Here is a 9,593-nt window from a genome sequence, read left to right on the forward strand (position 1 = left end):
CAATAGGTATTTATTGTTAGACTACAATGCCTTTCGGTTTGAAAAATGCAGGTGCAACGTACCAGAGATTGGTGAATATGATGTTTAAAGACAAACTGGGGGACACCATGGAGGTGTATATTGATGATATGGTGGTAAAGTCTAAGAAGGCTGAGGATCATCTCCAGGATATTGAAGGTGCATTTGATATCCTGGACCAATACAATATGAAGCTGAATCCTGCCAAGTGCCATTTCGGAGTGGGGGCAGGAAAATTTTTAGGATATATGGTGACTAAAAGGGGGATAGAAGCAAGTCCAGAACAGATCAAAGCTATCCCGGATATCAAATCACCATCCAACATGAAAGATGTGCAAAGATTAATGGGACGAGTAGCGGCATTGAACAGGTTTATATCAAGATCCTCAGAGAAATGCAAGGAATTCTACGATATCCTGAAGAAGAATAAGAAATTTGAATGGGGAGAAAAGCATGAAGTGGCCCTACAAGAATTAAAGCAATATCTTTCAAGCGCACCTATGTTGATGAAGCCCGAGGATGGTGAACCATTATCCCTGTATCTTGCAGTATCAGGGAATGCAGTAAGTGCTTGTAACACCCCAAAAACATAAACCCGTATATTATAAAGTTCAAAGAATAGATAAACAAGAGTTTACCAACTAGGAATTTAACCTAGTTAAATTCAAAGTCTTGAATTAATGCATGTTATGGTTAAAATAATTAAAACTAGAGAAAATCATAGTTAAAGGGACTAAACTTGTCAAAACTCAAAGTTATGTTACTAATAGTAACAAAATAAACCAAACCTCCCAAATTGGGAGTCTGGTCGATCAAGAAACAAGCAGGGGGGGGGGGGCGACATCCCCATTTCCAAACCCTAACTCAAGCAAAATCCCTTCAATTGAAGCCCTAAATCAGTTCCAAATCGAGCTCTAATCACATATTAGTAAACACCTCGTTGTAAGGATCAAAAGGTATGTGAAATTCAGTAATTTTGTTACATCACAAATTCTAGGTTAATTGTGAAACATGAGAAATTCAGCTTGATTGTTGATGCATGGCTGAAATTAGAAGGAGTATGAGGTTTAGGATCAAACCCTAGATGATTTCTTGACATAACCTTGTATGATACTTGTAGGGTTACATAATCACCATTGTAGGTGGTTAGAGAACTTTAAGAAGCTTGTTTAATGCTGAAATTATAACTCTTGTTTTGCATAATCTGAAAATTAGGAAATAAGTTCTGAAAAGATGATGTCAAGATGCATGCAAAAATTACTATTATAGCGAAATTAGATGTTGAATCGCAAGTCACGAACTTGTTTTTGAATGTAGAAAAATCTGACCCACTAGGTGTTTGTTGAAATGCCTAAGTGAGGATTAAAAGTGAAATTTGGATAAAAACGCAAATTTGATAATGGTCCATAATTGATGTGAAAATGGTCATGAAAATGATTCTAAACATGTTAAAAACTGAATTTTCTAGGCAAAGAGTCCGGTTCCTCTAGCGGGCAAGCCGGAGGAGATTCACGAGGAAAAGGCGCGCTCTAAAGGTATGAAATTTATCGTTTCATTACATTATACATATTATTAGCTTTATGCGTTGCTTAAAAGGAAAGAAAGCATGATGACCAAGAATTTCCATTATGTCATGAATTTGGCTATTGCCTTAAACAAGTTATAAACATGAAATTGAGCGTCCGTAAGGTGTTTAATCTCAGCACCTAAACGGGTCAAACAAGTTTTGGTAATAAACACGAAGCATGACTTTATTATATTGTGCGAATATTACATGAGGTGTAGGCCGTGTAGCGAACACCATAGACAAATTTAAAAGCCTTGTTCTTATTATAGGAGTTAAGGTTTGGATTGGATGCATGATAATAGAACAAACAATTAACTAGAAGTCTTGTAATTTAGCGTGTAAATTAGTTCCCGTAAACAAGCTCGATTAAGAAATAGTTGAGTAATGTTATAAACAAAACACAAGTATGAAGTATTAGCCCAGCCGCTTAGCGATTTATGCGAAATTATGCTGTTTTGACTCATAATGAATCAGCAAGAAAACTGCATTTTAAACAAGAGAGTTTCGTGCAGAGATTACCGTAAATTACGGTAGTACCGTAATTTACGGTGGCCTGCAATTCTTTTACGGTGGATTCCTACTGAGTTACGGTAGGCCCCAAATGTCCAGAAGCCACCGTAATTTACGGTGACACCGTAAATTACGGTGGAGCCCTGTTTGATAAAATTTGTTTTGATCATTTTCTCGAACCAGTGTTCGGACCTGATTCGAATACGTAAATTTCCAAGAGTGATAGTGCTAATGCTTGTTTAAAATGTTAGTTCTCAGGTACCCAAGTAAAGGATGAAGATCAAGCAAGCGAGTCGAACCGAACACACATTTTTAGAACGCTTCCGCATCCGAACTTTTGTTTTTAAAAACTATGTAAACTAACGGTAGTTACCATCTTGAATGTGGTTTGTAACAACAATACATGTATGTTGTGTTTAGTTTTGGGTTTAAACGATGAAAGTTTTTGTTGAGTCGTCATCTTGGCGTTAAATGCATGGTTTTTATGTTGTTAAATCTGGTAATATAAACTGGGTCTTACAAGTTGGTAATCAGAGCTTAAGGTTGCCAATAAGTGTTCGGTTCAAGCTTGATCAACATCCGGTAAGAGTAATTGCTTAAGTAAAATTTAAGGAGTATAGAAATAATTCACGAACAAATATGCATGGAAAAGAGTGTGTAAGCACACTCAAACACAAGAAAAGCATGAAACAAGAATAATAGAATCAAGAGTGTGTAAGCACACTCAAACACAAGAAAGGCATGAAACAAGAATGATTGAGTCAAGTTACGAACTTGATCAAATCAAAACAAGTAAAACATGTATTACAAATGAAATGTTTAACAATGTATGTAAACATTTCAGTATCAAAGATGGCAAGCGGAGGTGATGGTGATGCGGTGCCAAGAGTCACCGAACAAATGAGAATAGTGATTGCCGAAGAGGTTGGAAAGGCGATCGAAAACGGTTTGTCGAACTTCATTGATAAAATCCAAAATACGGTTTTATCAGTGGTAGAAGAGAGAATCAAGAAGCTAGAAGATAATTCAAATCTAGCAAAGGAAAAATCTGGAGAACGAAAACCTTGTTCATACAAGGAATTCATAGCTTGTAAACCACCTATATATAATGGGGAGGTTGATCCAATCGTGTGTCAGCGATGGATAGGCGATATCGAGGGAGCATTCGAGAGAACCCATTGTGATGAGAATGACTACGTAGCTTATGGTACGGGTCAGTTAAGAGGTCAAGCGAAAGACTGGTGGGATAATAAAAAGAAGGAGATTGGAAACGAAGCGGCCAAGGCCATGACGTGGGAGGAGTTTAAGACGCCGTTTCTTAAATACCATAGCCCCAAAGCGGTTATAAACAAGATCCAGGAAGAGTTCATGCAACTCAGACACAAGGGTGAATCCATAGACAAGATCACGGGGATGTTTATGGACAAAATGAAGTTCTGTGACGATCTGATAACGAACGAAGAGCAAAAAGTTTATTACTACCATAACATGCTAAGCGCAGAATATAGGGAGTTCATAACCCCTTCAAAGTATGAGACCCTTACCGAGATTGTCAATGCCGCTCGGGAAAGGGAGATTGAGTTGAAAAAGAGTATAGAGCGGGGTGAACGAAGGGCACAGGACATAAATCCAAGCCCTACCAAGAAAGCAAGAACGAGTGAAACGACGAAGAAATCAGATGCAAAGGGCGGTACACCAAGTTGCAAAATCTGCGGCAAGAATCATAAGGGTGAATGTCGCTTCAAAGATAAGCCTTGTCCTATATGTCGAAAAACGGGACATATGGCTATATCATGCCCGGAAAAAGTGACCGTTTGTTACAACTGTTACCGAACGGGTCACAAAAGATCGGAGTGCCCAGAATTGGCAGGAAAGAAAGAAGGGCAAGACTCAAAAGGTGAAGCCACAAAAGCCAAAGCAAGATCTTTTCAATTGACCGCTGCTGAAGCAAAGGTCGAACCTGACGTGGTCTCAGGTACATTCACTATAAATTCAATTCCCGCACGTGTGTTATTTGATACTGGTGCGAATAAATCCTTTGTTTCATATGGGTTTATTCGACACCCTTCATTTGTTCTAACAAAATTACCTATGCCTTTAGAGGTAGAGATAGGTAATAATAAAAGCTTTATTGTCTGTGATGTATGTGAAAACTGCACGATGAATATTGATGACGAGGAATACACAATAGACTTGATCCCGATGTCGATGGGAGAATTTCAAGTGGTAGTGGGAATGGATTGGCTATCCCGTTACCACGCAAAGGTGGTTTGTTTCCGAAAGGAAATAAAGCTAACGTCTCCTAGCGGAAAACAAGTTACGATATATGGAGAAAAAGGAGGTAACCCAGTGATATGCACAATGCTAGAAGCTCATAAGCTCATGAAACATGGATGCAAGGCCTTTATGGTATATGCAAGCGAAACGGAAAAAGAACTCCTCAAAATTCGGGATGTACCAGTCGTGCGAGATTATGAAGACGTGTTCCCGGAAGAACTACCGGGGATACCGCCAGAACGAGAGGTAGAGTTCGGAATCGAATTGATTCCGGGCGCAAAACCCGTGGCCAAGGCGCCATACCGGCTTGCACCGTCGGAGTTACAAGAATTGATGTCTCAAATTCAGGAATTTCTTGACAAGGGGTTTATCCGACCGAGTGTGTCTCCGTGGGGCGCACCAGTCTTATTCGTGAAGAAGAAGGACGTCAGTATGCGCATGTGTATCGATTACCGAGAGTTAAACAAACTCACGGTGAAGAATCGATACCCGCTCCCAAGAATTGATGATTTATTTGACCAACTACAAGGAGCAAGTTGGTTTTCCAAAATTGATCTCCGATCCGGTTATCACCAATTGAAAGTCAAGGAGGAGGACGTACCCAAGACGGCTTTCCGTACGAGGTACGGGCATTATGAATTCCTCGTAATGCCTTTCGGATTGACCAACGCGCCCGCGGCTTTCATGGACCTCATGAACTGGGTTTGCAAACCCATGCTAGATAAGTCGGTAATTGTATTTATCGACGACATTTTGATATATTCAAAGAGCGAGGCCGAGCACGTGTGTCATTTGCGGGAAATATTAGACACCCTCAGACGAGAGAAGTTGTATGCAAAATTCACGAAGTGTGCCTTCTGGCTACGGGAGGTACAGTTTCTTGGGCATCTTATTAGTGCTGATGGAGTACTAGTAGACCCGTCCAAGATAGAAGCTGTGTCGAAATGGAGCTCTCCAAGAAATCCCTCGGAAATCCGAAGCTTTTTAGGGCTTGCAGGATATTATCGGAGATTCATACATGATTTCTCCAAAATTGCCTTACCATTGACCAAATTAACTCGTAAGGAGGAAAAGTTCGTGTGGGGCATTAAGCAAGAAGAAGCTTTCCAAACACTCAAGGAAAAATTGACCCACGCTCCGGTACTGACATTACCGGAAGGGACCGAAGACATGGTGGTTTACTCGGACGCTTCTCAATTGGGGCTCGGATGCGTGTTAATGCAACGAGGCAAGGTCATCGCCTACGCCTCGAGGCAATTGAAGATTCATGAAAATAAATATCCGGTTCACGACTTAGAATTGGCAGCGGTGGTGTTTGCCTTAAAGATATGGAGACATTACTTGTACGGAGTAAAGTTTACAATCTTTACCGACCATAAAAGCTTGAAATATTTCTTCGACCAGAAGGAATTAAACATGCGGCAAAGGCGGTGGTTAGAAACCGTCAAGGACTTTGATTGCGAAATACATTACCACCCCGGTAAGGCCAATGTAGTTGCCGATGCGCTGAGTCGCAAAACAGATTATACCCCGATACGGGTACGATCAATGCAACTGGTTGTGACTTCAAGTTTACTAGAACGAATTCGAGAAGCACAGAATGAAGCTGTAAAGGCGGAAAACTGGAAAAAGGAAAGAATTATCGGCCAAGTTAAGGACCTTGAGGTGGACAGTCATGGCCTAAAAACTCGTTTTAATAGAATCTGGGTTCCTAACACATGTGGGGTTAAGAAGCTTCTACTTGATGAAGCTCATAAATCCCGTTATTCTATTCACCTGGGAGCGACCAAAATGTATCATGACTTAAAGCAAAACTATTGGTGGCCCGGAATGAAGCGGGACACTGTGAAATACGTGGAAAAGTGTTTGACATGCCTACAAGTCAAGGCGGAACACCAAAAGCCGTATGGTAAACTCCAACCGTTAGAAATTCCGGTTTGGAAATGGGAGCAAATCACGATGGACCTATTGACCAAGCTGCCTAAAACAAGTCGTGGTTTTGATGCTATTTGGGTAGTCGTGGATAGGTTAACTAAAAGCGCTCACTTTATTCCCATTCGTGAGACTTATACATCTGAGAAAATGTCGGAGGTTTACACCAATGAAATCATAGCAAGGCATGGGGTACCGATATCCATTGTGTCAGACAGAGATACCCGGTTTACTTCGAAATTCTGGCGTGAATTCCAAGAACAGATGGGAACTAAATTGTTCCTTAGCACTGCTTATCATCCACAAACGGATGGGCAGAGCGAAAGAACAATACAAACATTGGGTGATATGTTGCGGGCTTGCATTATTGATTTTGGGGGTAGTTGGGATGTCCATTTACCCTTGGTCGAATTCGCATATAACAATAGCTATCACGCGAGCATTAAAATGGCCCCGTATGAGCTATTATATGGCAGAAAGTGTCGGACTCCGGTATGTTGGGGAGAAGTGGGTCCGCGAGGGCTAGCACCAACTGATATAATCCGAGCTACAAATGCGAAAATCGACATAGTTCGGGCACACTTGAAAGCGGCTCAAGACCGGCAAAAGGCATACGCAGATAAAAGAAATAGGCCAATTGAGTTTCAGGTTGGCGATATGGTCATGCTAAAGGTTTCCCCATGGAAGGGTATTATTAGATTCAGAAAAAGGGGAAAGTTAAGCCCGAGATTCATTGGGCCATTTAGAATCATTGAACGGGTTGGTAAGGTAGCTTATCGACTTGAATTACCCGAAGAGTTGAGTGGGATTCATAACACATTCCACGTATCACATCTCCGAAAATGTTTGGCCGACGAGACCGCTCATGTCCACTACGATGATATCGAGGTAGATAACAGTCTCAACTATGCAGTAAAACCGATTGCGATTTTAGATCGTAAAGAGAAAAGCTTGAGGAACAAAGTGATAAATCAAGTCAAGGTCAAATGGGACCACAGAAAAGGGTCAGACACTACTTGGGAACCCGAAGAGGAGATGCGACGTCTCTACCCTACATTATTTGGTACGTAATTCGGTTTCGGGGACGAAACCCTTTTAAGGGGGGTGGACTTGTAACACCCCAAAAACATAAACCCGTATATTATAAAGTTCAAAGAATAGATAAACAAGAGTTTACCAACTAGGAATTTAACCTAGTTAAATTCAAAGTCTTGAATTAATAAATGTTATGGCTAAAATAATTAAAACTAGAGAAAATCATAGTTAAAGGGACTAAACTTGTCAAAACTCAAAGTTATGTTACTAATAGTAACAAAATAAACCAAACCTCCCAAATTGGGAGTCTGGTCGATCAAGAAACAAGCAGGGGGGCGACATCCCCATTTCCAAACCCTAACTCAAGCAAAATCCCTTCAATTGAAGCCCCAAATCAGTTCCAAATCGAGCTCTAATCACATATTAGTAAACACCTCGTTGTAAGGATCAAAAGGTATGTGAAATTCAGTAATTTTGTTACATCACAAATTCTAGGTTAATTGTGAAACATGAGAAATTCAGCTTGATTGTTGATGCATGGCTGAAATTAGAAGGAGTATGAGGTTTAGGATCAAACCCTAGATGATTTCTTGACATAACCTTGTATGATACTTGTAGGGTTACATAATCACCATTGTAGGTGGTTAGAGAACTTTAAGAAGCTTGTTTAATGCTGAAATTATAACTCTTGTTTTGCATAATCTGAAAATTAGGAAATAAGTTCTGAAAAGATGATGTCAAGATGCATGCAAAAATTACTATTATAGCGAAATTAGATGTTGAATCGCAAGTCACGAACTTGTTTTTGAATGTAGAAAAATCTGACCCACTAGGTGTTTGTTGAAATGCCTAAGTGAGGATTAAATGTGAAATTTGGATAAAAACGCAGATTTGATAATGGTCCATAATTGATGTGAAAATGGTCATGAAAATGATTCTAAACATGTTAAAAACTGAATTTTCTAGGCAAAGAGTCCGGTTCCTCTAGCGGGCAAGCCGGAGGAGATTCACGAGGAAAAGGCGCGCTCTAAAGGTATGAAATTTATCGTTTCATTACATTATACATATTATTAGCTTTATGCGTTGCTTAAAAGGAAAGAAAGCATGATGACCAAGAATTTCCATTATGTCATGAATTTGGCTATTGCCTTAAACAAGTTATAAACATGAAATTGAGCGTCCGTAAGGTGTTTAATCTCAGCACCTAAACGGGTCAAACAAGTTTTGGTAATAAACACGAAGCATGACTTTATTATATTGTGAGAATATTACATGAGGTGTAGGCCGTGTAGCGAACACCATAGACAAATTTAAAAGCCTTGTTCTTATTATAGGAGTTAAGGTTTGGATTGGATGCATGATAATAGAACAAACAATTAACTAGAAGTCTTGTAATTTAGCATGTAAGTTAGTTCCCGTAAACAAGCTCGATTAAGAAATAGTTGAGTAATGTTATAAACAAAACACAAGTATGAAGTATTAGCCCAGCCGCTTAGCGATTTATGCGAAATTATGCTGTTTCGACTCATAATAAATCAGCAAGAAAACTGCATTTTAAACAAGGGAGTTTCGTGCAGGGTTTACCGTAAATTACGGTAGTACCGTAATTTATGGTGGCCTGCAATTCTTTTACGGTGGATTCCTACTGAGTTACCGTAGGCCCCAAATGTCCAGAAGCCACCGTAATTTACGGTGACACCGTAAATTACGGTGGAGCCCTGTTTGATAAAATTTGTTTTGATCATTTTCTCGAACCAGTGTTCGGACCTGATTCGAATACGTAAATTTCCAAGAGTGATAGTGCTAATGCTTGTTTAAAATGTTAGTTCTCAGGTACCCAAGTAAAGGATGAAGATCAAGCAAGCGAGTCGAACCGAACACACATTTTTAGAACGCTTCCGCATCCGAACTTTTGTTTTTAAAAACTATGTAAACTAACGGTAGTTACCGTCTTGAATGTGGTTTGTAACAACAATACATGTATGTTGTGTTTAGTTTTGGGTTTAAACGATGAAAGTTTTTGTTAAGTCGTCATCTTGGCGTTAAATGCATGGTTTTTATGTTGTTAAATCTGGTAATATAAACTGGGTCTTACAGTGCTGTTCTGGTAAAGGATCATGAAGGTCAGCAGTATCTTGTCTATTATGTTAGTAAAAGTTTATTAGATGCTAAAACTTGATATTCACATTTAGAAAAATTGATATTAGCTCTAGTTATGGCATCAACCAAGCTTAGACATTATTTTGAGACACAT

At 39.6% G+C, this 9,593-nt stretch overlaps 2 long non-coding RNA genes across 2 annotated transcripts; both read left to right on the forward strand.

The window, feature by feature from the left end:
* Positions 1–872: 872 nt before the first annotated feature.
* On the forward strand, positions 873–2,438 carry LOC118479840. The gene is made up of 3 exons (XR_004861012.1): positions 873–974; positions 1,487–1,553; positions 2,347–2,438. It is a non-coding gene; the product is annotated as an uncharacterized LOC118479840 (long non-coding RNA).
* A 5,204-nt stretch (positions 2,439–7,642) lies between these two features.
* LOC118479841 lies at positions 7,643–9,386 on the forward strand. Its single transcript, XR_004861013.1, has 3 exons — positions 7,643–7,793; positions 8,306–8,372; positions 9,166–9,386. It is a non-coding gene; the product is annotated as an uncharacterized LOC118479841 (long non-coding RNA).
* The last annotated feature ends 207 nt before the right edge of the window (positions 9,387–9,593 follow it).

The sequence above is a fragment of the Helianthus annuus genome, chromosome 6 (genome assembly GCF_002127325.2).
Source record: "Helianthus annuus cultivar XRQ/B chromosome 6, HanXRQr2.0-SUNRISE, whole genome shotgun sequence".
NCBI classification, from domain to species: domain Eukaryota; kingdom Viridiplantae; phylum Streptophyta; class Magnoliopsida; order Asterales; family Asteraceae; genus Helianthus; species Helianthus annuus.